This window comes from Stegostoma tigrinum, chromosome 14, assembly GCF_030684315.1.
Source record: "Stegostoma tigrinum isolate sSteTig4 chromosome 14, sSteTig4.hap1, whole genome shotgun sequence".
Taxonomy (NCBI): Eukaryota; Metazoa; Chordata; class Chondrichthyes; order Orectolobiformes; family Stegostomatidae; genus Stegostoma; species Stegostoma tigrinum.
The window spans coordinates 1,588,900-1,616,773 of NC_081367.1; the positions used below are offsets into that span (position 1 = coordinate 1,588,900).

General features: G+C 44.3%; 1 protein-coding gene across 8 annotated transcripts in view; it reads left to right on the plus strand.

Annotated features, from left to right (window-relative positions):
* Positions 1-27,874, plus strand: part of cep63 (centrosomal protein 63) — a 551,023-nt gene that overhangs the window by 440,964 nt on the left and 82,185 nt on the right. For 6 of the 8 annotated variants that reach the window (XM_048542754.2, XM_059650936.1, XM_048542757.2 and 3 more), the window contains exon 1: positions 19,270-19,347. The exons of 1 other annotated variant lie outside the window; for it this stretch is intronic. The gene's annotated coding sequence lies outside the window, so the exon portion shown is untranslated. Of the gene's footprint in view, positions 1-19,269; positions 19,348-24,425; positions 24,447-27,874 lie in introns of those variants that run through there. One more of the 8 variants, XM_048542755.2, reaches the window with a different exon arrangement.

Sequence of the window (27,874 nt, forward strand, 5' to 3'; positions counted from 1 at the left end):
ACATCAGTATTCACCAACAAGCAGAATATAAATGTTGGTGAGATTAGGGAGGGGCACATTGATATTCTAAGGAAATCGATATTAAGAAGGAGAAGACCTTCTTGTCTTAAAAAAAGCGTTAAGGTAAGTGAGTCCCAGGGCTTGATGGGATCCATCCCAGGGTACTGAGGCAGGCAATGGAAGAGGTTACTGGGGCCTTGACAGAGATCTTTGTATCATCTTTCATCACAGCTGAAGTCACAGATGACTGGAGATAACCAATGCTGTTCCTCTGTTTAAGAAGGGCAGCAGGGATAATCAAGGAACTTAAAGGCTGGTGAGCCTTAAGTCAGTGGTAGGAAAGTTGCAGGAGAAGACTCTTAGGGAAAGGATTTATTTGTGTTTGGGAAACAACAAACATATTCAGAATAGTCAGCTTGACTTTGTGCAGGCAAAGTCTTGGCTCATAAATTGATTGAATTTTTTGAGGGAATAATGAAGGTGATAAATGAGGGTAGAGCAGTTGATATTGTCGACCTGAACTTTACGAAAGCATTTGACAAGGTCAATCATGGTAGGCTGGTCCAGATGATCAAATTGCATGGAATCCATGGTGAGTTGGCAAGTTGGATACAAAATTGGCTTGGTCATTGGAGACAGCATGTAGTACAGCAGCAGTGGCTCAGTGGTTAGTACTGCAGCCTCACAGTGCTAGGGACCTGGGTTTGATACCAGCCTTGGGCAACTGTCTGTGTGGAGTTTGCACACTCTCCCTGTGTCTGAATTTCCTCCAGGTGCTCCGGTTTCCTCCCACAGTCCAAAGATGTGCAGGCTAGGTGGATCAGTCATGCTAAATTGCCCATAGTGTCACAGGGGTGTGTGGGTTTTAGGAGGATGGGACTGGGTGGGATGCTTCACGGGGCAGTGTGGACTTGCTGGGCCAAAGGGCCTGTTTCTAAACTGTAGGGAATCTAATCTAGTGGAAGGGTGTTTTTTGGACTAGCAGTATGTAACCAGAGATATTCCACAAAGATCAGTGCTGGGACCTTTGTTGTTCGTAATGTATAATGATTTGAATGAACATGATGGTGGGCTGACTAGTAAGGTTGCCAGATGAAATGATAATTGGTGCATTTGTGGGTGACGAAATGGCAGATGGATTTTAATCAAAACAAGTGTGAGGTGGTTCATTTTAGCAGGTCAAATACAGGAGGGAAGTTTACTGTAAATGGCAGGATGGTAAGGGACATTGATATACAGAGGCATCTTAGCATCCAAACCTGTTGCTCCCAGAAATTGTCAATACAAATGCATAAGGTAGTAAAGAAGGTGTATGACATACCTGCCTTCATTGGTTGAAGTATGGAGTGTAGAAGTTGGCAAATCATGTGGTGGCAGCTGTATAAATCTTTAGTTAGGCCACATTTAGAGTGTTGTGTGCAGTTATGGTTGCCACACTATGGAGGGGTGTGGAGGCTTTGGAGTTGGTGCAGAGGCAGTTTACAGGATGTTCCCTGATTGGAAGGTATTAGCTATAAGGGCACTGCTTTCCCTAGAGCATCAGACTTGGGGTGCAACCTGATAGTTTACAAAATTATGAGAGGCATGGATAGTGTAGATAGTTGCGATGTCTTTCTCAGGATGGAAATGTCAAATACTCGGGAACATAGGGTTAGGGTGAGAGAGGAAAGCTTTAAAGGAAATGTTTAAGGAAAGGTTTTTTACATAGATGGTGCCTGTAACACGCTTCTAGGGTAGGTGGTAGAAGTGAATATGATAGCAAAGTTTAAGAGGCATTTAGACTGGCACATGAACAAGCAGGGACCAGAGGGATACAGACACTGGGGCATCATGGTCAGCACAGACATGATGGACCAAAGGGCCTGTTCCTGTGCTGGCCTGTTCTGTTCTATGTATTTGTTATGTTCGTTTTTTCAATGTAAAACAGGTCCTGGGTATTTACGTACACATCAAATTCATCACATTGCGGACCCAGCTCATGTTCTAAAATTGGCTTCTGATGTAACTATCATCATGACCTGAAATATTTAATAGATGATGTACAATAGTAGAAGACAGAGGTTCACCTACACATCCGTCATCTTGGTCTATTGCATCCATTGGCCCTGATGTGGCCCCCTCCCCCTCCCCATTTCTGAAGGGTCCCAGACCAAAACATCAACTTTCCTGCTCCTCTAATGCTGACTGGCCTGCTGTGTTCCTCCAGCTCCACACTGTTATGTGAATAGTGGATATTTGTTCCTAAGGCTTGCAAAGAGGGTTGGTTGAACACAATCAACATGCTACCTACTGTGAATGGTCAACAAGATGTACTGTTTGATACACTGCGTGTCATTCGGACATGAAGCCTACATACCTGGCATCACGCTGGCATGGAAACTCATGTATTAAGGTACAAGATATAATTTCAAAATTTGCGCATGACCAAAAAGCTGGAAGTACTCTGAAACATGTGGAGGAGGGAGTAAAGCAAATAAATGATGCAGGAGAAGGTGACGTGGGGGTATAAGTGAAGGTGGCCAGACAGGTTGAGAAAGCAGTTAACAAAACATGAGTTCCTGCATTTTCTAGGTAGTGGCACAGAACACAAAAGGAGCTACGTTAAACCTGTACAAAATGCACTGCCTCCAGTTCTGGGATGTGGACTTTGGAAAAGATGTGAAGGCACTAGAGAGACCACAGACAGATTATTGAGAATGGCTCCAGAAAGCATGATCTTCAGTTAAGTAAATAATTGGACAGATTAACACTGTTTTAATGGAGAAGAACAGATTGAGGGGAGATTTATCAGAGGTGTTCAACCCCATGAGGGATATAGACAGAGCAGTAAGAAACTATTTCCACTGGTGGAGGAATCAAGAACAACAGGGCATTGATTTAAGGTGATTGGAAAAAAAAGCAGTGGCAATACGCAGAGGAAATCTTTACGAGTTACATTGCGAGTGGTTAAAATCCTAAAGAAGCTGGCTGAGAGTGCAGTGGAGGCAGCTTCTATCATAACTTTTAAGAGACTTGGATTGCTATCTGAAGAGAACAAATATGTAAGACTATGAGGAAAAGACAGGGGAATGACACCCGATGTACCAAATCTCCAGAGGTCTATAAGAGGCAAAATGGGTTGAAAAGTCTCATACTGTGCTAGATTCATTCAGGAGTATTGTCAGGAGGCATTCCTCACACAAAGTATAGTGGAACTTTGGAACTCTGTTACTTAAAAGGCTATTGCAGTGATTATTTAAAAATTTCAAAGTTGTGATTAAATGCCTTTCATTTAAAAGGTTATAAATCCAGGGCAGGCAGATGGAGATGGGATTCAAATCCATGGTGATCTTGTTGAACTCAGGAAAAGGACCCACAATCCTGGCTGTGTTCTTATTCCTAAATACATGCAAGGACATCCACAAATTTAATAAGAGATAATAGGAACTGCAGATGCTGGAGAATCCAAGATAACAAGTTGTAGAGCTGGATGAACACAGCAGGCCAAGCAGCATCATTGGAGCAGGAAAGCTGGCGTTTCGTGTCTGGGCTTAATAAGTTTATTTTCTCTGTCATATCCATTATATCAGCACATAATAATTTTGCACAGTATAACTCCAAATACACACTTGAAAAATTCCCACTGTCAGCTCTAAAGCTCCATCATGTGACCAGAGGCTTTTGGTCTCTCAATGCAAATTGTTTGCAAATATCTAGGGGTCTGTAGAGACAAGGATGTTTGCTAAATAACAAACCCACAGTTATCGAGGCTACAGGTAGGCACCATTACTGAATTAAAATATTATAAAATTCAAAGGAAATGTGTCAAATTGTGTCATTCAGGGCATAATTCTCCCTCAATCCAAAAAGATTAAATAGAGATCCAAGGAGCGAATTACTTCAGACACTGGAAACAGCAAATGCTGGAGATCACACTGAGTGAGACAGCATCCATGGAGAGACAGCAAGCTAATGTTTTGAGTCTAGATGAAGTGAAGTGCAGAGGGGGTAGCATTTCTGCTATAGTTGGCAGGGGGGGGTAAAGGGGTGGTGGGTGCAGGGTACTTGGGGTGGGGGGAAGATGTTGGTGGTTCAGATTAAGTGATTGAAATGTGAGAGTGGCAGAACAATGGTGTGTCTTATCTGCCAGGCTGGGAACAACAGACTGTGCCATTGAGGTGGGAGGAGGGGAGAGGACATGATACAAAAGAATCTAACAAGTAAAAGTAAAAGAAAGGGAGAAAACGGGAGTTGGCTCACAATTTGAAGGTATTGATCTCAATGTTAAATCCAGAAGTCTATAGAGTGCCTGGTCTGAAGATGAAATGTTATTCCTCCAGCTTGCACTGTGATTCACTACAGCGTTGCAGCATGTCGAGGATGGACATGTGGCCGAGTGAAGAGATGCTGTGTTAAAATGGCCAGAAACCGGAAGGTCTGGGTCATATATATGTGCAGACCAGAGGTGTTCTGCAAAGCAGTTACCCAAACTTGGTTTAGTTTCTCCAATGCATTGGATGTAGCGAATACAATACACAAGATTGGAGGAGGTGCAAGTGAAATGCTGCTTCACCTGAATGAATGGTGAGCAGTGAGGAGGTGAGGGGCAAGTTCTGACCTTACATAGGCGAAGATGCTGTGGGGCGAGGGAATGGTGTTGGTGGTCGTGGCATGGACTAGGGTGTCCCAGAGGGAACAATTCCTGCAAAATGCAGGTGGGGGAGTGAGGAGAAGATACCATTGGTGGTGGTGTTCTGTTGGAGTTGTCTGAAATGGCAGAGAATGATCCTTTGAATGCGGAAGCTGGCAGGATGAAAAGTGAAGACAAGGGGAACACAATCACGCTGCTATGAGGGATAGGAAGGGGCAAGAGCAGAAGCATGGGTGATAGGTCAGATGTGGTTGAGGGCCCTGTCAACCACAGTCGGGGGGAAACCACAGTTATGAAAGAAGCAAGCCATGTCAGCAGTGCTGTTTGGCAAGGTAGCATAATGTGGACAGATGCAAAGTAGGCAAAGGAACTGGGAGAATGGGATGGAGTCCTTACAGGATGTAGGATGTGACAAGCTATAGCTATGGGAGTCTGTGGCTTTGTGGTGAATAGCAGTGGACAGTTTATTCCCCAAAATGGAGACGGAGAGGTCAAGGGAAGGAAAGGAAGTGTTGGAAACAAATGATGTGAAAGTTACAGAGGGGTGCAAATGGAAGCAAGATGAACAAATTTTTCAAAGTCCAGGTAGCAGCGTGAAGCAGCACCAAAACAGTCGTCAATGTCCCGAATAAAGAGATATGTGGGTGCGGGCTTGTTGCACACATCCCATAATGAGGCAGGCATTACTGGATCTTATGCGGGTGCCCATAGCCACTCTTTTGACTTGGCAGAAGTGAGCTGAATTAAAGGAGAAATTGTTCAGTGAGAGAACAAGTTCAGCCAGGCTTAGGACAGTGGCAGTGGATGGGGAAGAAACTGAGAGCTCTTGGGGCATCCTCATGGGGAATGGAGGTATAGAGGGATTGGACATCCATGGTGAACAGGAGGCAATTAGGGCCAGGGAACTGGAAATTGTCAACATGGCTGAGGGCATCAGAGGAATCATGGATGTAGATGGGCAGGATCTGGACAAAGTGGAGAGAAGATGGAGTCGAGATAGGAGGAGATTAGCTCAGGGCAGGCTGATACGATGGACCTACTGAGGTAGACTGTATATTTTGGGAAGGAGGTAGAAGTGGGCTGTCCGAGGTTGGGAGACTACGAGGTTAGAGACAGTTGTGGGGGAAGATCTCCAGAGGTAATGAGGTCAGTGAGATTCCTGGCAACAATAGCTTAATGTTCGGATGTGGGTCATGGTCCAGGGGTGGTAGGATGAAGTGTCTGAGAGCTGGCATTAAGCCTTTGCAAGATAACAATCAGTGTGCCAGACTACAATGGTGCCACCCTTATCAGCAGGTTTGATAACGAAGTTCAGATTGGACCTAAGAGAGCAAAGTGCAGCAATTTCAGAGGGTGGGCGGGTTAGAGTGGGTGATAAGAGCGGAGAAGTTGAGACAGCTGATATCACGTCGGCAGTTTTCGACGAAGAGATCAAGGGCAGGTAAGAGGCCCAGGGAAGGGGTCCCAGTGGATGGTGAATACTGGAGGCAGGTAAAGGGACCAGTGGAATGAGAGAGGAAATCCTAGCCAAAGAAGTGGGTTTCCTAACGCAGTACGTTGACAGGCCGACGAGGGGAGAGGCCATTCTAGACTTGGTGCTCGGAAACGAGCCGGGGCAGGTATCAGATCTTGTGGTGGGAGAGCATTTTGGTGATAGTGACCATAACTGCCTCACATTCTACATAGCTATGGAGAAGGAGAGGATTAGGCAAAATGGGAGGATATTTAATTGGGGAAGAGGAAACTATGATGCGATTAGACATGAGTTAGGAAGCATGGACTGGGAGCAGTTGTTCCATGGTAAGGGAACTATAGACATGTGGAGACTGTTTAAGGAACAGTTGTTGGGAGTGATGAGTAAATATGTCCCTCTGAGACAGGCAAGAAGGGGTAAGATAAAGGAACCTTGGGTGATGAGAGCGGTGGAGCTTCTTGTGAAAAGGAAGAAGGTAGCTTACATAAGGTGGAGGAAGCTAGGGTCAAGTTCAGCTAGAGAGGATTACATGCAGGCAAGGAAGGAGCTCAAAAATGGTCTGAGGAGAGCCAGGAGGGGGCACGAGAAAGGCTTGGTAGAAGGAATCCGGGAAAACACAAAGGCATTTTACACTTATGTGAGGAATAAGAGAATGATCAATGAAAGAGTAGGGCCGATCAGGGATAGCATAGGGAACTTGTGTGTGGAGCCTGAGGAGGTAGGGGAAGCCCTAAATGAGTTTTTTGCTTCTGTCTTTACGAAAGAAACGAACTTTGCAGTGAATGAAACCTTTGAAGAGCAGGTGTGCATGCTGGAATGGATAGAGATAGAGGAAACTGATGTGCTGAAAATTTTGTCAAACATTAAGATTGACAAGTCGCCAGGCCCGGACAAGATTTGTCCTCGGCTGCTTTGGGAAGCGAGAAATGCAATTGCTTCGCCACTTGCGAAGATCTTTGCATCCTCGCTCTCCACTGGAGTCGTACCTGAGGACTGGAGAGAGGCAAATGTAATTCCTCTCTTCAATAAAGGAAATAGGGAAATCCCCGGCAATTATAGACCGGTAAGTCTCACGTCTGTCGTCTGCAAGGTGTTAGAAAGGATTCTGAGGGATAAGATTTATGACCATCTGGAAGAGCATGGCTTGATCAAATACAGTCAACACGGCTTTGTGAGGGGTAGGTCATGCCTTACAAACCTTATCGAGTTCTTTGAGGATGTGACTAGAAAAGTTGATGAGGGTCGAGCTGTGGATGTGGTGTATATGGACTTCAGTAAGGCATTTGATAAGGTTCCCCATGGTAGGCTCATTCAGAAGGTCAGGAGGAATGGGATACAGGGGAACTTAGCTGCTTGGATACAGAATTGGCTGGCCAACAGAAGACAGCGAGTGGTAGTAGAAGGAAAACATTCTGCCTGGAAATCAGTGGTGAGTGGAGTTCCACAGGGCTCTGTCCTTGGGCCTCTACTGTTTGTAATTTTTATTAATGACTTGGACGAAGGGATTGAAGGATGGGTCAGCAAGTTTGCAGACGACACAAAGGTCGGAGGTGTCGTTGACAGTGTAGAGGGCTGTTGTAGGCTGCAGCGGGACATTGACAGGATGCAGAGATGGGCTGAGAGGTGGCAGATGGAGTTCAACCTGGATAAATGCGAGGTGATGCATTTTGGAAGGTCGAATTTGAAAGCTGAGTACAGGATTAAGGATAGGATTCTTGGCAGCGTGGAGGAACAGAGGGATCTTGGTGTGCAGATACATAGATCCCTTAAAATGGCCACCCAAGTGGACAGGGTTGTTAAGAAAGCATATGGTGTTTTGGCTTTCATTAACAGGGGGATTGAGTTTAAGAGTCGTGAGATCTTGTTGCAGCTCTATAAAACTTTGGTTAGACCGCACTTGGAATACTGCGTCCAGTTCTGGGTGCCCTATTATAGGAAAGATGTGGATGCTTTGGAGAGGGTTCAGAGGAGGTTTACCAGGATGCTGCCTGGACTGGAGGGCTTATCTTATGAAGAGAGGTTGACTGAGCTCGGTCTCTTTTCATTGGAGAAAAGGAGGAGGAGAGGGGACCTAATTGAGGTATACAAGATAATGAGAGGCATAGATAGAGTTGATAGCCAGAGACTATTTCCCAGGGCAGAAATGGCTAGCACGAGGGGTCATAGTTTTAAGCTGGTTGGTGGAAAGTATAGAGGGGATGTCAGAGGCAGGTTCTTTACGCAGAGAGTTGTGAGAGCATGGAATGCGTTGCCAGCAGCAGTTGTGGAAGCAAGGTCATTGGGGTCATTTAAGAGACTGCTGGACATGTACATGGTCTCAGAAATTTGAGGGTGCATACATGAGGATCAATGGTCGGCACAACATTGTGGGCTGAAGGGCCTGTTCTGTGCTGTACTGTTCTATGTTCTATGTTCTAAGTCAGCGTGAAGATTGAAGTGATGGAAAAACAGTTCAACATTGTGACGAGCCCAAAATTCATCAAGGCGGGCGCATAAGGGTATGAAGCTGAGTCCTTTGTTGAGGATAGTGCGTTCATCCTCAGAGACGGGAAGGTCGGGGGATATGGTGAACACACAGCAAGAGCTTGGGTTGGTAGGAGTGGCCACAGAGAGACAGAAAGTGATATCATCTGAGGGATGGAAAGGAATGGGTACTAGGGGACAGTCCACAAGACAGGTCCTGCCTGGAAGTAAAAATGGTGATGCAAAAAATGGACAGATACTTCAACTGGCATCCCGTCTCATAGACTGCTATACATAAATAGGTGTTCCCTCAAAAGTGTTGTAAAACACTTTCGTGACAATTAGTTGGAGAAAGCTGAATATACTTCCCTCTTTTTAACCCACCTTAGTCAATTGCAATAAATATTTTTAATTCTTTGTAGCCCACAGCTACAACACACATCAATTAAAATGCAGTCACCTCGATCAAAATATAGGAGTCAATAACCAAGGCATTCTTAAGTAAAAGAAAAACATTTTACCAATGAAGTTTCCATGTTTGGCACTGAAACAAGGTCATTCACTAAACCATGTGTCCTTCTATGGGTCTATTGGTTTGGTTGCTCTTTATTCACTACTGCCGACTCCTGTTTGAATGGTGTCTGTAATAAAGTTTTACATAACTCTTGAGTTCTTTTTGGACATCAATCACGTAGGTGAATATCAATGAATACTGTACATATTGCATACACACTTTTTAGCTTCAAGTAGTTTATTTTAGGTCCTGGAAGATTTTCCAGACAATAGGGGTCAATGGTTTTGTTTGTATTTTATATGGCATTGTTGTAGCTGGAAGTGTGATGGTAGCAACCTTTTCCTTAGTGTATGCTATTCATATCCTGTCATTGTTGTTGCAATGGCAAATGTCCTACCCTTAATCAGTAGGAGCAGACTCAAAATATATTGATACCATGCTATATGTAGGTGACCTTTTTGGTAATACCACTGTCAAATTTAATGTACCTACCGTTTAGATTTGGAAGTTCGGATTCCCATTCAATAGTGCTTACCACTCCGATGGTCTGAATTATTAATACCACCAGAATGGAAATGTCGAACTCCTCCTCTTGATTCTGCCTAGCAGTTTTCCACTAAGTGTTGTTGTCTGTCATCTGATACATCTGCAGAATCACAACCATTATCTACTGGTTGTTTTATCCTGTTTTCCTTACACCGTCAGGCCCAGGTATTGGCCTTGTCATCCTATTTGGTGAAGAGTGTATCAAAGACCTTTTGTTCTTTTGGATGGGATCCTTAGGACGAGCTGGTCAAAAAGCTCTTTCAACTCCCAAAATGCTTTGTATCCATAACTCTAAACAAACTCCCAAAGGAGGTTGGGATGAGGGTGGTATTGGCGGTCTCAGCCTTACAACCAGGTTGGTTACACCTGGCAGTGGGAGTGCCTGCATCAGAAGTACATGATCCTCATCCATGGCACTAGTGGCTGTGTGTCATTGATGATTACTGTGCACCCTGCCAAAATTATTCAGCTGATTCTTGATGTATCATCAGGTTAGCAATATGCTGTTGTACAAGGATCTTGTTTGGTTTACTATTTTGAGAGGGCACACGTAAACAGGCAGTGGGAATGTTCCAATCTGCTGTATTCTTGCCATCACTTGCTAATCTATTGTCATTTCATATGTCTTTACCTTTCAATGAGAATAAGCCTGGTTTTGTTTCTTTAAGTTCCCCTTGTTTACTGCGGCAGTGAATTTCAACTTTTGGGTAAGTCCCTTCATGGTTGTAGTGACTGTAACAAGATCAGCTCACTGACATCATAGAATATGAATTCCCTGATCGGGTCTATGAATCTGGTCCAATCATGGAGCCCTGGCTAACAGATTTAACCAGGAGTGGTTCTGTTCGCTCAGAGCTGGCTCTGAGGAAGGCAGACCAGGATCAAGTACTATGCATGTACAAATAAAGAGTGACTTGGCACAGAATACTGGCCTGTGTAGATATTTCGATGGTCATTACACTTTGTATGATCCTTAGCAGACAGCGGGGTCCTTGGTTTAATTCAATGCTGTGGATGTGAATACATGTTGCAACAAAATTTTAGTTGTCATTTGCAGCATTGGGCTGGGTGGGAAACACCACCAGCCATTTGCTGAAAATATCCACCAACACTAAAATGTACTTGTAGACCCCCCCACCCCCGTACATCCCCTTGCCCCCTTGCAAAATGGCAAGGCCCAGTCTAGTCAATTTGGAAACTGCACCAGGGTCCCTCTACCCAACAAGTGTGGCATAATTCTACCTTTTAAAGGGTTATCCTTTCCGGGTTACTTTGAGCACAAGTTAAACAGTTTTCCACATGGTGTTTGATGCCTTCCCTGTGCTTGGGCAACTAACATGGGTGACTGGCTGTTTTGTCACCAGACTTATTCCGTGATGTCCATTCAAGTCATAGCAAGATATATTATGTAGTTCTTATCCTGTGTGAGCCTACATACCTTCCTTCTTTTAACAGTAAAACTTTATCGGCCCTACAAGAGAGACCGTTGTCCTGGACTTAACTTTAGGTAACAAAGCTAAGCAAGTTGTTAAAGTATTAGTGGAGGAGCATAGTGCAGACATCAATCATAACTTTGTAAGGTTATGACAGAAAAGTCAAGGGTGGACCTGAAATCAAAGTTCTCAACTAATGGAGGGCTGATTTTAATAGGCTCAGATATGATTTGGTGAAAGTGGACTTGCAGCAGATACTTCCAGGTAAATCTGTCTCAGATATGTACAAGAAGGAAATATTGAGAATACAGGACCAATAGGTTCCAATAAAGATAAGTCGGGGGGGGGGCATCAAATCTTGTGAGCACCAGGTATTGAGGAATATACAGGATTAGATTAAAATAAAAAGGGAGGCATGTAACAGATACCGCGGGCCCAAAACAGCAGAAGCTCTAGAGGAGTGTAGAATGTGCAAAAGTAAACTTAAAAGGGAGATTAGGAGAACTAAAAAGTGGATTGGTATGGACAATGGCAGGTAAAATAAAGTAAAATCCTAAATTGTCTTATAGATACATTAATGGTAGAAGGATAATGAGCGAATGGGATCAAGATAATCCAGGAAACTACAGGTCAGTCAGTTCTATCCCGGTGGTAAGGAAACAACTGGAAGCAATTCTGAAGGACAGACTTAATCTGGAGAGGTGGGGATTAATCGAGCACAGGCAGCCTGGTTTTGTTAAGGGGAAGTCATGTCTGACCAATTTGATTGAGTTTTTTGAAGATGTGACCAGATGTGTAGGTGAGGGCACTGTTTTTGATTCAGCCCACTTGAAATTCAGCAAGGTATTTGAAAAGGTCCTGCATAGGAGACAGACAACAAAGGTAACGGCCCACAGGATGCACGAAATGTAATATTTCGGATCATCAATTGGTTGGGTGCTAGGAAGCAGAGGGTGATGGTTGAGGGGTATTTTTCCGACTGAAAGCCTGTGTCCAATGGGGTCACACCGGAGTTGGGGTTGCGGTTTATATGAATGGTGTAGGCTTGAATGCAGGACAATTGATCAGTAGGTTTGCAGTTGATACGAAAATAGGTGGGATGGAAAATAGTTAGGAGGAGAGTCTTAGATTATGGGATGATATAAATGGTCTGGTCAGATGGACTGATTGGTGAGAAGTGGAATTCAATCCAGATAAATGTGAGGTGATGTACTTGTGCATCAAACATGGCAAGAGGGTAAATGATGAACTTTAGAGCAGTGGAAAGCACTGAGGATCAGAAAGGCCTCGGTGTGGATATGTATGTGATCCCCTAAGGTATTAGGACAAGTGGATAAAGTGGTGAAGAAATACTTGCTTTTATTAGTTGAAGCACAGAATTGAACAGCAGGGAGTGAGATGCTGAAACTGTATAGAACGTTGCTTAGGCCAAAGCTAAAGTATTGTGTGCAGTTCTGGAATCCACATACAGGAGGGGTGTGATTACACTGGAGTGGGTGCAGAGGAGAATTAACAGGATACTGCCTGGGCTGGAGAGTTTCAGTTATTAAGTTGGGGGACATAGATTTAAGGTAGGGGGCATGAGGTTTAGAGAAGATGAGGAAAAACATTTTCACCCACATGTTGCGGTAATTTGGAACTCATTGCCTGTGTGGATGGTAAAGGCAGAAGGCCTCATGACATTGAAATGGTATTTGTGGCTGGTTGGCTCGCTCGCCAAGCTGGTTCGTTGTTCTGCAGACGTTTCATTACCCTGCTGGGTGATATCACCAGTGCAGCCTCCGATGAAGCGCCGTTGTTTTTTCCTGCTTGGTATTTAAACTCTGGAGTCTGTTGAGCTGAATTACCTCATTTCTGGTTTTCCTTCGTAGCGGAGTGTACATGGGATCAAATTCTATGTGTTTGTTTATGGCTTTCTTTGTGAAGTATCAGGCTTCTAAGAATTCCCATGCCTGTCTCTGCTTTTCTTGTCCCAGGATCTTGGTGTTTAAAAACCAAGATTTAAAAATCAGGCAGGAAAACACAATGGCGCTTCATCGGAGGCCCACTCATGATGTTACCCCGCAGGGCAATGAAAGGTCAGTGGAACAACAACCAGTTTGGTGAGCCAACCAACCACAACACCCACAGCCCGAGCTACCAATCTACTCCAAAACCTTAAATAGTATTTAGATGTGCAATTGGAATGTCAAGGCATACAGGATTATGAGCCAAGTGTTCGAAAACGGGATTAGAACAGGACAGTGGTTATCCTTGACCAGCATGGGTGTGATCTGCCAAAGAGCTCTTTTCTGTATGACTGTCTGACTGCATGCACTTAGTTTTCCAGTTTGTATTTGAACTATTAGTGAGAGGCATCATGGGTTTCTGTGTGGAAAGTCGTATCTCACAACATAGAACATAGAACATAGAAAAGTACAGAACAGTACAGGCCCTTCGGCCTACGATGTTGTGCCGTGGATTAATCCTAATCTAAAAATAAAATAACCTAACCTACATTCCCCTCAATTCACTGCTGTCCATGTGCATGTCCAGCAGTCGCTTAAATGTCACTAATGACTCTGTTTCCACGACTTCCACTGGCAAAGTATTCCATGCGCTCACAACTCTCTGGGTGAAGAACCTCCCTCTGATGTCTCCTCTATACTTTCCTCGTAACACCTTAAAACTATGACCCCTCGTGGCAATCAATCCTGCCCTGGGGAAAAGTCTCTGGCTATCGACTCTATCCATGCCTCTCATTGCCTTGTACACCTCGATCAGGTCACCTCTCTTCCTCCTTCACTCCAGACAGAAAAGTCCGAGCTCAGTCAACCTCTCCTCGTAAGTCAAGCCCTCCAGTCCAGGCAGCATCCTGGTAAACCTCCTTTGCACCCTCTCCAAAGCCTCCACATCTTTCCTATAATAGGGCAACCAGAACTGGACACAATATTCCAAGTGTGGTCTCACCAGGGTTTTGTAGAGCTGCAGCAAAACCTCGCGGCTCTTAAACTCGATCCTCCTGTTAATGAAAGCCAAAACACCATATGCTTTCTTAACAACCTTATCCACTTGGGTGGCAATACATGACTAGGCTTTCTTGAGGAAGTGACAAAGATGACTGAGGGCAAGGCAATGGATGTTGTCGACCTACATGGGCATCAGCAAAGCTTTTGACAAGGTCCCTCATGGCATGCTGATACAAAAGATGAAGTCACATGGGATAAACTGGTGAGATGGATACAGAACTTGCTTAATCATAGAAGACAGACGGTAGCAGTGTGAGGATGTTTCTCTGACTGGAGATCTGTGACCAATGGTGTTCTGTGGAAATCAGTGCTGGGGCCCCTGCTATTTGTAATATTTATAAATGATTTGAAGGAGATTGTTGTGGACCTGATTAGGATGTTTACAGACAACACACTTGAATGTCAGTGGCTGAGGGGTGACTTGAAAAAAGTTTACAAAATTAATGAGAGGCACGGATAGAGTAGATAGTTGGAGTCCTTTTCCCAAGAAAGAAGTGTCAATTCTAGGTGACATAAGTTTAAGGAAAAGGAGGAAAGCTTAAAGGAGATGTGAGTTTTTTACACAGAAGTTGGTAACAGCCTGGAATGTACTGCTAGAGGAAATGGTAGAAGCAAATTCAGTAGTAATGTTTAAGAGGCAGTCTTGACAGGTACATGACTAGGCAGAGATTGGAGGTGAAAGGTCTTTTGTTTATAAAGATGTCATGCATCAGCACCATCTTGATGAGCCAAAGGGGTTGTCCCTGCTGTAGTGAATTTTATGAGCCTTGGGCCATTCTTGCTTAATTTCTTGTATATTTACAAGATGGGTTTCCACTTAATCTTCTACCTTAAGGGTAAGAGTAGCTGCTATAGCTCTCATAGGTTCTCCCCCCCTTCAAAATCCAGTCTGCAGAAGATAGAAATGGGTCCCATGCTTTCCCCTTTTCTGCCCGTTACTTGGCTTGCTTGTCTGCTCTCCTGTTCATCCCAAAGTGTCTTTACTATTCCATAATTCCACCTATGCTCAGTAGGGGGCAATGATAATTCAATGTTGTGATGTCTGTTTTAGCCATTGCAAGGCTGCCTCTAACCCTCCATTATACCCTCCTCTGCTGAAGCCTGACACCATTAGTAGACATCCTCCGGGTAAAGGGACACATCTGTTTGAGGTCCCCAATCTCCTGGGCCCTCATGAGGCAATTGTTGTCTTGGACATGGATGCTTTGTGGTTAGACCACTATGCCAGGAATTGCAAAACCCCAAAATGTCCCAGCCTCCCACAGTTGTTGCACTGGTCACGGGATGTTAGTTCTGGCACTCTGTCCTCTTATATTCCTGAATGGAGAGGAAAGGTTATTGTGAAGAGTGTTGTGACACACATCCCTTCTTCCCTGACCTCAGTTTCTCCCGTCATTCCTCCAGTTCTCCCATTGCTGGTTTAGGACTGCACGAACCTTCCCCTTTATTTGTTTTGTATTGTCCTACTGCTTTTTATTTTCCTTTCCCATCAACTTTAGCCAAGCATGATCACTCTGGGGAGGACCCCAACCTCAGTGCAGCCAGTGCTCCTAGGGACTGAACCTGTCACATGCATCTTGGCATGTTTCAGTCACCTGGTCGATAACAATATTTATTTTGCTTTTCAATTGGCACATTTGTCCTTAGCACCCAGACTCATATATTTATCAAAACAAGCACACAGATGCCTGAGAATGCTGTTTGTTTGATCCATGCTGACACTGTTTCAACATTCTGTGTTAAGATCAGCTACACTTAGAATTCTTTGCCTCATCTGGTCTGAAGTGCCCTCCCTTTGTAGTTTCTCTTGTGATGGAGCTGAAAATAGGATCGAACTTCTGCTTGTGTCAAGCAGTTTCAATACCTCTGCAATCCAAATCGTGTAGAGATTGTAACCATATGCCAGCAGCAAATGTAGCATTTGGATCTGCCATACCATAATCGCTGGATATATCCTGTGTCACGTCAGACATCTGTCTGATTCTTTTATGTGGTGGTGGATATCACTGTTCCCGGCTGTTGGCCTTGTCCTTGTTGATGGTGCTGTCCTGGGTGAGCTGGCACTGCCCGAATTCCCTGCCCAAATATGACCTGATTCTGATTGGTGAGTTTGCCATCTGTCCATCTCATCAGCAGAGGATTCATCAGCTCTGGCACAAGGGTTAGGGGCAGGACAGGGTGAGGCTGGGGCAGGGAGGGGCCGGGGCATGGGTAGGGGCAGGTGAGGCTGGGCGGTGGCAGAGGTAGACTGGAGGCAGTGGCAGTGGTAGGATGTAGACAGGGTGCTGGCAATGTGGTGTGTGCACTGGGGGGAATGTCCTGCTTGTTGTATTCATTGCTCTCATGGCTTCACCCCCATTGCTAGGACTCGTCATCTAATGCCCCCATCCATCCTAAGTCAGGTGCATCATTGCTTAAGTCATCATCACCCTCCCCGTTGATTAATCTCCCCTGTACCAAAGATGCTTCTTTGGACCGAGAACTGACTTCTTCATCTGCCTAAGATAACAAAGTGTGGAGCTGGATGAACACAGCAGGCCAGGCAGCATCTCAGGAGCACAAAAGCTGACGTTTTGAGCCTAGACCCTTCATCCAGCTCCACACTTTGTTATCTTGGATTCTCCAGCATCTGCGGTTCCCATTATCCCTTCTTCATCTGTTTGTTTCTTTCTGACATTTAGCGTGCTCTCTCAGCTCTGACACAGATCTGAGGCAGCGTATAGATCTGTACATCCCTGCTCTACCTCCCATACGTCTTACCCTGCCCATGTGGCAGCTCATTCTGTCTGTCAGTGATTGGACCCAGCCTTCTCAGCTTGACCCTGAAAACAACTCCATTGTCATGTACAACTGCTACACTATCATTTCCAGTGCTATGTCTTTTCCTTTCGACATCAGCCTGATTCTCTGTTTATTCCAGGTGACTTTTTAAAACTTCCACTTCTGCTTCCCACTCTCCTAATTCTTTCAGGGACAAGTCATTGCTGCAGCCTTTCCAAATTTTACAGATTTCCTTTTACTGATATTTCCATGGACCTTTGTCCATATTGATTTGGCCATGAGTCCCAAGCCTGGAAAACCATTTGTACAACAATCCATCCATCAGGGCCAATTCATATAATGCAGATTGTCATGTATCAGTCAGGTTGCTGCTCTGTCTTACCATCATAACTAACTGGTATATTTAAACTGCTGCTTCAGGTTTTACACACAGTGGGGTCTCTCTAGTTTCAAGTGATTCCTTTAATCTGAAACCACCCAGAGATGCCAAAATCTGATGGCCAACTCCTGGCTGACTTCATCGAGAGCCAACATGGGCCCAGCAGCGCATGTTACAGAGCCCAATGGTAAATGTTTTATTTATAAGTCACATAACATACCAGTTACAAAGAATACGTGGACATCATATTTTGCGTACCACATTACCTGTGTCTAACCAAGTTGATCAGTCTCCGTCTAGTTGATACTGTCACTGAGGCCCTGCCTCGGGGTTCCTTGTTTGAGTGTTGATTCCTTGGGCTCTCACTTGTGGTGATACTGAGTGTCCTTGCCTAAATGATGTCAGTCCTCTGACCAAAATAACCCCAAATCCCTCTTGCTTTACCACCCATCTCCTGGATTAATTATCACTTGTTTTAAACTTAGTAACCCATTAGAACATTCTAAACTAGGTTAATCATGTATTGTAAAGCTGGCTAGGTGAAATAGATAAGCTTTACATCAAGATCTGAACAATTAATGCTCAGATCACTCTCAACACTTTACTTACTGCTCTCTCTTTTTTGAACAAGGCTGTAATTTTTGCATCTAACAAGTCTGTTCTTTCAATTTTGAGTCTTTTTTGCTGTCTGAGTTTCTTAGGCTGTCACCAGGGCCTGAGTAGTATTTCAGTCTGTGGTAAAGACAGGTGCAACATATCCATTTAACACTTCAGCTATGGTCACTGTCTCCAGGTTGAAAATCCCTTTTTCATGAATAACACTCCACCTTTTACCACGCTCTTACAATTTATATGGCCATAGAAGAGTTTTAGACACACTGGCTGCTTGATCTTCTCATAATTTTTCTTTGCTTCTCTTATTTGCTTGTTTATCTCCTCTAAATTCCTCTTGATTCTCAATTTATTTTCCACATGACATGTGTCATAAAGCACTTCTTTTTGTATTCAATGCAACCTCCTTTGTCATCCAGGGAGCTCTGGATTTGTTCTACCTTTCCCATTTAAAGGTCTATACCTCGACTGAACCTGAACCACAGCCTCCTTGAAGCTAGCTCGTTGTTCAGTTACTGATTTTCCTGCCCACATCTCATCGAGTCAGAGTAATACAGCATTGAAACAGGCCCTTCCACCCAAACTAGCCCATACTGGCCATGGTGAGCACTCAGCTCATTCCAATTGCCTGCATTTGATCCATATCCTTTTAACCCTTCCCATCCATGTACACATCCAAATTTTTTTTACGTTTAGCTATTTGTACCTGTCTCAACCACTTTCTCTGGTAGCCCATTCCATTTATGCTTCAACACGTCACTACCACCTCACCACATAAGAGTGGTGGGGATTGGTCACTGAGGCGGGAGTGGTGACTACTCCCTACGTGCACTCACCTATCACCATCCCGCTTAGCTTCATCAGCCCCACTTCTCCCCATTTATATTTCGAGCTTTATTTCCCCCTCCCCATTTCTGAAGAAGGGTCTCGATCCAAAACATCAAATTACCTGCTCCTCTTGAACCCCCTTTCTCCAGCACTGCCATCAGCCCTTCCTTTTCTATCTTTTCAAGGGGAACTGATAACAGTCCATTTCACGCCCAGAACTTTACCCTCCAATCCCTGTCAGTAATACAGCCAGTGGAAGGCTGATACTGCCCTACAACGACACACCTGGCCCCCGGCGGATGTGCAGTCAGTATTGTCCGTCACTGCGGCTGCGCAGCCTTGCGTGTCCGGGCCGCCACTGTGGCTGCGCAGCCGCCTGAGGACCCTTCGTCACTGCGGCTGCGCCGCCGTGGCGGGCCGTATGTTCCTGCGGCTGCGCAACCCTTCTCAGTGAGTTTGGGCGCACATCACTGCGGCTGCGCAGCCGTGTGCGGCCTTCCCGCCAACTGCGGCTGCTCTGCCGGGTGAGGGCCTAAAGTCACTGCGACCGCGCAATTATTTGCAGCTGCGCAGTATGGAATACCGTGCGACGTGCTGACTACAACTCCCATCAGGTCATGCGGGGAGATCTGCACAGTCGCAGTGGGAGGTTGGCCTGTCCGTTGGTGTTGACTCTGAGGTAACGGGTGGGGTGTTAAGGTTGCAGGGGGGGTTCAGTCACTGCCATCCCCTGGGATTGGGAGGATCACTGTAACTCCCCGGGGGTGGAGGTTAACGGGGGGATCATTAATCCCTGGGGTGGGTAGAGGGGGTCTGTAACTCCTTGTCAGTGTAACTCTCATGGGGAGGGTGTTTTGGGGAATCTTGGAGATGGTGGCTCATTGTTTATTAAATTCGATTTTTCAAAACAAAAATGATCAGTTCATTTAAATGGTCAGTCGTTGACCTGTGTTTACTCTCTTTGCAGGTGCTACCTGTGCTGCTGAGTATTTCCAACATTTAGTTCTCTCCTTGTTTCGCTTCTGTGCTTGGCTGTCTGACGTGCGAGCCTCACGTAATTCAGAAGGTGCTGGTGTAACAAATTCTGCACTAAGAATGTTAAATTGTAAGAAATCTGTCCAGCAGTGAGTCATTCAGCCCCTCAAGCCTGCTGCACCATTCAATGAAGATCCTTTTTCCTGACTTTGCTCAATATTTCTTGATTTCCTTACTGATTAAAATAAGTCCATCTTTGCCTTTAATTTACTTCATGACCTAGCTTCAGCAGCCCTTTGAGCTAAAGAATTCTGCAGATTCATAACTCTCTGAGAGTAGAAATTCCTGTCTTAAGTGTGCAATCATTTACTTGAGATTATGCCCTCTGCGCATCCAAACATGGACTTTGTATTCTAGGTTTGGTCTCACCCATGCCCTGTAAATGGATATCTCAACATTTATACTCTGTCCTCTTATAATAAAGGCCAGTGTACATTTGCCGTCCTAATTACTTCTTTTGACAGCATGCTGACTTGTTGTGATTTATGTACAAGGACACCATATCTCTGTACCTCAGGGTTCTGCAGTCTCCCTCAATTTAAATAATATGCCTGTTCTTCCTGCCGAAGTGTTGTACTCCCACCTACAAGATATTTTAACCTGCCTATCTCTGAGACTGTTCTCCTCACAACTTGCTTTCTCTGAAAACTTTGTGTCATCAGCAAATTTGCATACAGTACAGCCATTCAGCCCATTGACATGTATTATCGACAGAAAATGGCACAGCATTTATCCATGCTCCTTGTTAGTTAGCCAGTGCTCTCTGTGAATATCCTGAAGTTTGTGGTGTTCCCATGCATCTTCCATTGCCGTTCTAAATGGTGGTGATCATAAGTTTGGAAAATGTCCATATAGCCTTGATGAAATTCTGCAGTGCGTTTTGAAGATGGTATGCAGTACTGCTACTGAACGTCAATGGTGAAGGGGTCATGTGTTTGTGGATGTGGTGCCAATCAAGAGGTTGTTTTGTTGTGGATGATGTCAAGCTTCTTGTATCATTGGAACTGTACTCATCCAGGCAAGTGATGAGTATTTCATCACACTCCTGACTTGTGCCTTGTAGATAATGGACAGATTTGGGTAGTCAGCAGTGGAGTGCTTTTCCCCCCCTTATTTCCATTTACTGCTTTTTTTTAAAGAGTCCACTGATGCTGAGCTTGGCTGAATGCTGCTGATGTCACCCTTACCTCACTTCTGGAATTCAGATGACCGAATAGGTGGCCATGTTGATGTGATGGCAAAGTTTATTCACTCCAACAACACTTTAAATAATGTCATGGTGGTCTCTGAAATGCAACAAACAGCAGCAGAATCTGGAAATCTGAAATGAAAAACAGAAATAGCTGCAGAAACTCATCAGATTTTCCAGAATCCACTGAACTTCTCCAGCAGTTTCTGTCTTTTTGATCTTGTTGCTCCTGGTTTGACCACCCATGGTAGCAAGGTTAGGGAGAAGTGCCATATATTGTGAAACCAAAAGTAGAACAGGTAAGGGAAGATTGCAACCATTCAGAAGCACAAAGGCAGCATTGTTCATTGAGTCTCAACACATCAGCAAAATCTGACCACCAACCCGTCAGGATATGTGTGGACAATGACAGTGCCATGAAACCTGTAATGTTATGTTAGAGTCATTTAGGCTTCTACTAAGATCACAACACAGTGATTGTGGGGATTGAGGAGGTGAGTAGCCGTACTCCGGGATCGGGGGAGTGAGGAGGTGAGTAGTGGCACTGTGGGATTGGGAGAAAGAATGAGTATTTGCTGCACCGTGGGATCTGGGGGAGCAAGGAGGCGACTAGCTGTGCCTCCTAGGATCTGCGAGAGTGAGGGAAGGGAATAGGGTCCTAAACCACCACCTTGGACCGTTCCCCAGGGTAGGGGAGTCCAAAACTAGGGGTATAGATTTAAGGTGAAAGGAGAAAGATTGAAAAGGGACCTGAGGGGCAACATTTCCGCACAGAGGGTGATGTATGTATGGAACGAGCTGACAGAGGTCATATAAGAGGCAGGTATAATTACAAGTGGGCAGGTACATAGATATGAGAGGTTGAGAGGGATATGGGCTAAATGCAGGCAAATAGTTCAGTCCAGGAACCTGGTCAGCATGGATGAGTTGGGCCAAAGAGCCTGGTTCCGTGCTGTATGACTCTGACTGTGAGTGAGAAAATGGTTAAGCTGCAGGTGAGGATCACATGGAGCTGAGAGAGGAGGGAAGGTTAAGCTGCAGCCCAAGGTCAAGGGATGTGAAGGGTCAGTTGAACTACCTCTTGGGATTGGGGGAGTGAGAGACACTGCACCCAATGATTGGGGGTTATGCCATGTTGAGAATTGGGAGAAACTGCTCTCTGCTGTTAAGTTCGTTTTTCAGAGACCTTCACGGACTTGATGGAAGAGTAAGACACTGACCTGGTTCCAAAAACACAGTCCTTTATTTTTAAGCAAGTACAAGCTGCGGAGGATCGCTGTACACAACCCGGCACAGAGTGCTGAGCGATTCTGACCAAACAGGGGACAGTCCCCGCTTTTATACCCTTGGAATTGATGGATACATAAAACAATTATTACATCTGAAACATCACGAGTATGTGGTCACGCTGCTATAATGAGAACAGGATACAGTTTTGATCATCACAAAGTGTATGATAACGACAGGATGCAATTTCAAGTGGTGACAACTGCCTGGCTTGATCAAAGGTCACTGACCTGGCCACGTCAGCAGAAACAGGGGTAGACAGCAGTGTGGGGGTAGAGCCATAAAGATTACAGAGCTTAATGCTTTTTGTGTCTACAGATGTTTCACACCCCTACATATGTTTCACACCCAATCCTATTCGGGCAGGAAGTTGAGACATTGGACAGGCTGAGTGAGCTTCATTCTTTTTGCTTCTCCTGCCACTTCACCTACTTCAAGCTCTGAAGAATCCTGTTGAGTGTGACTTCTGCTATTCCCTGGCATTCCACGCCAATCTGGAGATTTCTAGTATTTTAATTTACAAAATACAGCATGAATTTTCTTTTGACTTCAGTACGGTGTATTGAAGGTATGAGGTAGAGTGATGTCGGTGAAATTGAAACAAAGCTGATTATGACCATTAAGTTGAACGTATAACTTCACTTTTCAAACCATTTAACACAAATGATTTTTTTCATTATTTTTGTGACTTTCCTTTGCTTCCTTTCTTTCTTTTTACTTTGTGCTTGTGTTCTATGTGCAATACTGCTTTATCCTTTGTTTCGTTCTGTATCTCACCGATTACACAACGGGATGGTTGAATGAATAACCTTGTCAGTAGGTACTGAGGTAAAAAAAATACAGAGATTTACACAAACCAGTTGTGGTGCAAAATTTTTGCATCATCATTGCCCTTTTCTGGGGCTAACTTTAACTTATTTGAACATCTTAATTCGATATGTTTTCTTGTGCGCATTTTAAAGTGCGGTTAATGTTCGGCCTCCCATAATGTGATGCATTGATAATGTTCAAGTGATGGGAGCATTTTATTTCATAATTTGGTCCAGTTGTTTGGTGGCAGGGTGAAAGGCAATGGCCACTGACAAATGCCAGTAGTATGCACATCTCCTGGATTGGCATTGAGGCTTTTGAATCAGTTTGGAGAAATGCTATCTGTAATTTTTTATGTGTTTATAAAATAGCCCTAACATATGCCAACTCCAGTTACAGTAGCAGTCCAAAAATGAATGAAGAATCAAATCTGACTGATAGTGCCTACATCTACAGTGCAAGTTATGACCCAAGTTGAATAAAAAAAGGCAGTAAATGAATCAGAATGTGGTGATCCGTTTTTTAAAACAAAACTACTCTAGAGTGAAGTGTCATTGGCAAGGCTAGAATTTGTTGCTTGTCTCTAATTGCCATTGAGAAAGTGTTGGTGAGCAACCTTTCTGAACCACTGCAGCCCTTGTAAGTGTATTTTCACCCACAGTGCTGTTATGGAGGAGGTCCCAGTATTGACCCAGCGACAATTATGGAATAAAAATCTATTTTGAAGTCAAGATGGAGTGTGGTCTGGAGTGAAAATGTGCAAGTGGCGATGCCCCCACAAATCTATGTTTTCAAGACATTTAGAGAAGTACATAAATAAGAAATGTTTGGAGGAATATGGACCATGCAGAGGCAGGTGGAATTAATTTAGTTTGGGATTATGGCCAGCATGCACTGGTTGGACCAAAGGGTCTGTTTCTGTGCTGTATGACTCTGACTGTAGCAGCTGTCCTTGTCCTTCTGGGTGTTAGAGGTCAAAACTTCAACTATTTGCACTTTATCTCAGTGACTTGGATGTAGGGATCAAAGGTATGGTTTCTCAATTTGCTGGGGGTACGATGATAGGAAAATGAGTTGTAAAGATGCTACAAAGGGTTAATCTCAGTTAAATTGGTGAAAACTTGGCAAATAAGAGTATAATGTGAGAATACGTAAATTGTCCACTTTGGCAGGAGAAATTACAGAGCTGCGAAGTACAGAGAGGCCTAGGTATTCTATTGCATGAATCACAAAAGGCTGGTATGTGGATACAGGATGTAATAAGGAAGGCAGTAATGCTACTTGGGAGGGTTAAAACCCATGTGCCAGGGAGCTGGGAACCAGAGCAGAAGATCAGCAGTTCAATGATGAGGAGGGGTCAGAGGCTAAGACCAGTAAGTCTAAGGAAGAACAACCATGAAGTGATTGTTGAACTGATATTCTTCATATTAAAACAAATATAGCTCAGACTATCACAGGTAAGGCAGATGAACTTAAGCTTGGATTAATGCATAGAACTGGGATGTTGTAACTATTATAGAGACTTGATAGAGAGATGGACAAGACTGGCTGCTTAATGTTCTGCGATTTAGATGTTTCTGGTGAGATGGAGCGGAATGTAAAAGAAGTGGGAGTCGTGCTACTGGTAAGGGAGAATGCCTCAGCTATACTGAGGGTATGGAGGGATCATCCAGCCAGGCCATTTAGGTCAAGCTTGGAAATGGGAAGGGTGCAGTCACTTTGGGATTGTACTACAGACGTCCCAAAAGACAGCAGATGATAGAGTATGGAAAAATGTAAAATGTGGTGGTGGGTGATTTTCATTTCCTCTATATTGACTGGGACTCACTTTGTGCCGGGGACTTGAATGGGGGAGAATTTGTGAGGTATGGGTAGGATGTTTTTTGAAATAGCATGTGAATAGCCCCACCAGGGAAGGGAGCTCACTAGACTGGGCATTGGGGAATAAACCCAACAAGGTGATCAAAGTTTCATTGGAGGAGTATTTTGGGAGCAGTGACCATAATTCTGTAAGTTTTAAGTAATAACGGATAAAAGCAAGAGTACGCTTTGGGTGAAAGCAGCAAATTGGATGAAGCCATTAGGCTGGAACAAGTGGCAGGAATTGGGAAATGTAGATTGGGGGCAGCTATTGAGGATAAATACACATCTGGTATATGGGTATCTTTTTGAAGACCTGTTTATTATGGTTCAGGACCAACATGTTCCTGTGTAAATGAAGATAAAGGATGGCAAGGTGCAGGAATCTTGGAGGAGAAGAGAAATTGAAAGTTCAATCAAAAAGAAAAAGGTGAATGTGTGGTTTGGGAAGTTGAAGACACACAGTCCTTGAAGAATATGAAGATAACAGGAAAGAACTCAAGCAGGGGATTAGAAGGGCTAAAAACGGTCATGAATTTTCTTTGGTAAACAGATTAAGGAAAATTCCAGGGCTTTTTTTTTAACATACATAAGTAGCTAAGGAAAGGTAAGATCACTCAAGGACAAAGGAGGTAATCTGTGTATGGGGCTGGAAGAAGTGGGTGAAGTTCTAAATTAATATTTTGCATCAGTATTCACAAAGGAAAAGGGCATGGTGAATGGTGAGTCTCTGCGGAGGTAAGTTGATATTCTAGGGCATGTCATTATTTTAAAAAAAAGGTGTGTTGGGTGTTTTGAAAAGAATGAAGCTAGACAAGCCCCCATGTCCTTACAGGTATCTATCCCAGAGTGCAGAAGGGGACATGTAAGGAAATTGCTGGGGTCTTTTACAACATCTTTGTATCCTTTTTTAAAAATTTTATTTTCTTCATTCATTCATGGATGAGGGGGTTGCTGGCTAAGCAGCATTTGTTGCCCATCCCTAATTGCCCAGAGATCAGTTAAGAGTCAACCTCATTGCTCTAGGTCTGAAGTCACATGTAGACCAGACCAGGTAAGGATGGGCAGTTTCCGTCCCTAAAGGACATTAGTGAACCAGATGGGTTTTTCCGACAATCGACAATGGATTCGTGGTCATCATTAGATTCTTAATTCCAGATATTTGTTGAATTCAAATTCCACCATCTGCCATGGCAGGATTGAAACCCGGGTCCCCAGAATATTCTGTGGCTCAACAGTCCAGCAATAATACCACTAGACCATTGCCTACCTTGTGACAAAAGAGAGAACACCAATGTTGTTCCTTTGTTTAATCTGGGAAATTACAGGCCAGTGAACCTTACGTCAGTGGGAAGGAAATTATTGGAAAGATAATTAGGGACTGGGTTTACGCCTATTTGGAAAAACATGAACTTTTTAGTGATGGCAGCATGGCTTTATACATGGTCGGTCGTGTCTCACAAACTTGATTGAGTTTTTTATGGAAGTGACAAAGTTGATTGAGGTTTGGGTAGTAGGTGTTGTACATATGGACTTTAGCAAAGTGTTTGGCAAGGTCCCTCCTGGCAAGCTGAAACAGAAGATGAAGTAACATGTGATCTGAGGTGAGCTGGTAAGATACATAACTGGCTCAGTCTTAGAAGACAGAGAGTAGCGGTGGAAGGGTGTTTTCCACATTGGAGATCTGTGACCAGTGGTGTTGCTCAGGGATCAGTACTGGGATCCTTGATGTTTCAAATATATGTAAATGATTTGGAGGAGAACATAGCTAACCTGATTAGTAAGTTTGCAGTTGGCAGAAAGAGTGGAGGAGCTTGTGCATAGTGAGGAGGATTACCAGAGGATACAACAGGGAACGGATAAGCTAGAGACTTGGGCAGAAAAATGGTAGATGGGGTTGAAGAACTACTCCCAGTCACCCATGTGTTGCTGGTGATGGAGATTCCTCTCTTTTACAAACCAGACAGAGGAAACAGGTCAACAACGAGCTCTCTCTCCTTAAATGCTGAAAGTCAGTCAAAAAGAATCAGAGGTACAGAATCGCAATCACTCCATAAAACAAAGGGTCATGAAATCAGAGATAGTAGGAACTGCCAATGCTGGAGAATCTGAGATAACGCATTATAGAGCTGGATGAACACAGCAGGCCAAGCAGCATCAGAGAAGCAGGAAACTGACGTTTCGGGTCGAGACCCTTCTTCAGAAATGGGGGAGGGAAAGGGGATTCTGAAATAAATAGAGAGAGAGGGGGAGGCAGATAAAAGATGGATGAAGGAGAAGATAGGTGGAGAGACGATAGACAGGTCAAAGAGGCAGGGTCGGAGCCAGTGAAGGTGAATGTAGGTGGGGAGTCAGGGAGGGGATAGGCCGGTCCAGGGAGGACGGACAGGTCAAGGAGGTGGGATGAGGTTGGTGGGTAGGAGGTGGGGGTGGGGCTTGAGGTGGGAGGAATGGTTAGGGAGGCAGGGACTAGATGGACTGCTTTTGGGATAAGGTAGAGGGAGGGGAGATTTTTGAAGCTTGTGAAGTCCACGTTGATATCCTTAGGCTGCAGGGTTCCCAAGCGAAATATGAGATGCTGTTCCTTCAGCTTCCGGGTGGTGTCATTGTGGCAGTGCAGGAAGTCCAGGATGGCCATGTCATCTGAGGAGTGGGTGGGGGAGTTGAAATAGTTCGTGATTGGGAGTTGTAGTTGTTTGTTGCGAACTGAGCATAGGAGTTCCGCAAAGCAGTCCCCAAGCCTCAAGTTAATGTTTCAGATTGCGTGACACTTCCTCAGATTCAAAATGTTAACTCTGATTTCTCTTCATAGATGCTGCCAGACCTGCTGAGCTTTTCCAGCAATTTTTGTTTTTGTTTCTGGTGAAAGTTGAAGTTGCCAATAATGGTGTTTCAATAATGAAGAAGTTATCTATGTTCACTTCAGCCTAAACAAAATCTCACAGTGTCCTTCTCGAGAGGTTGGTTTGACAGACAGAACAATTTAATCAAAATCACAGATTTATTTCAGTATTGAGACAACAAT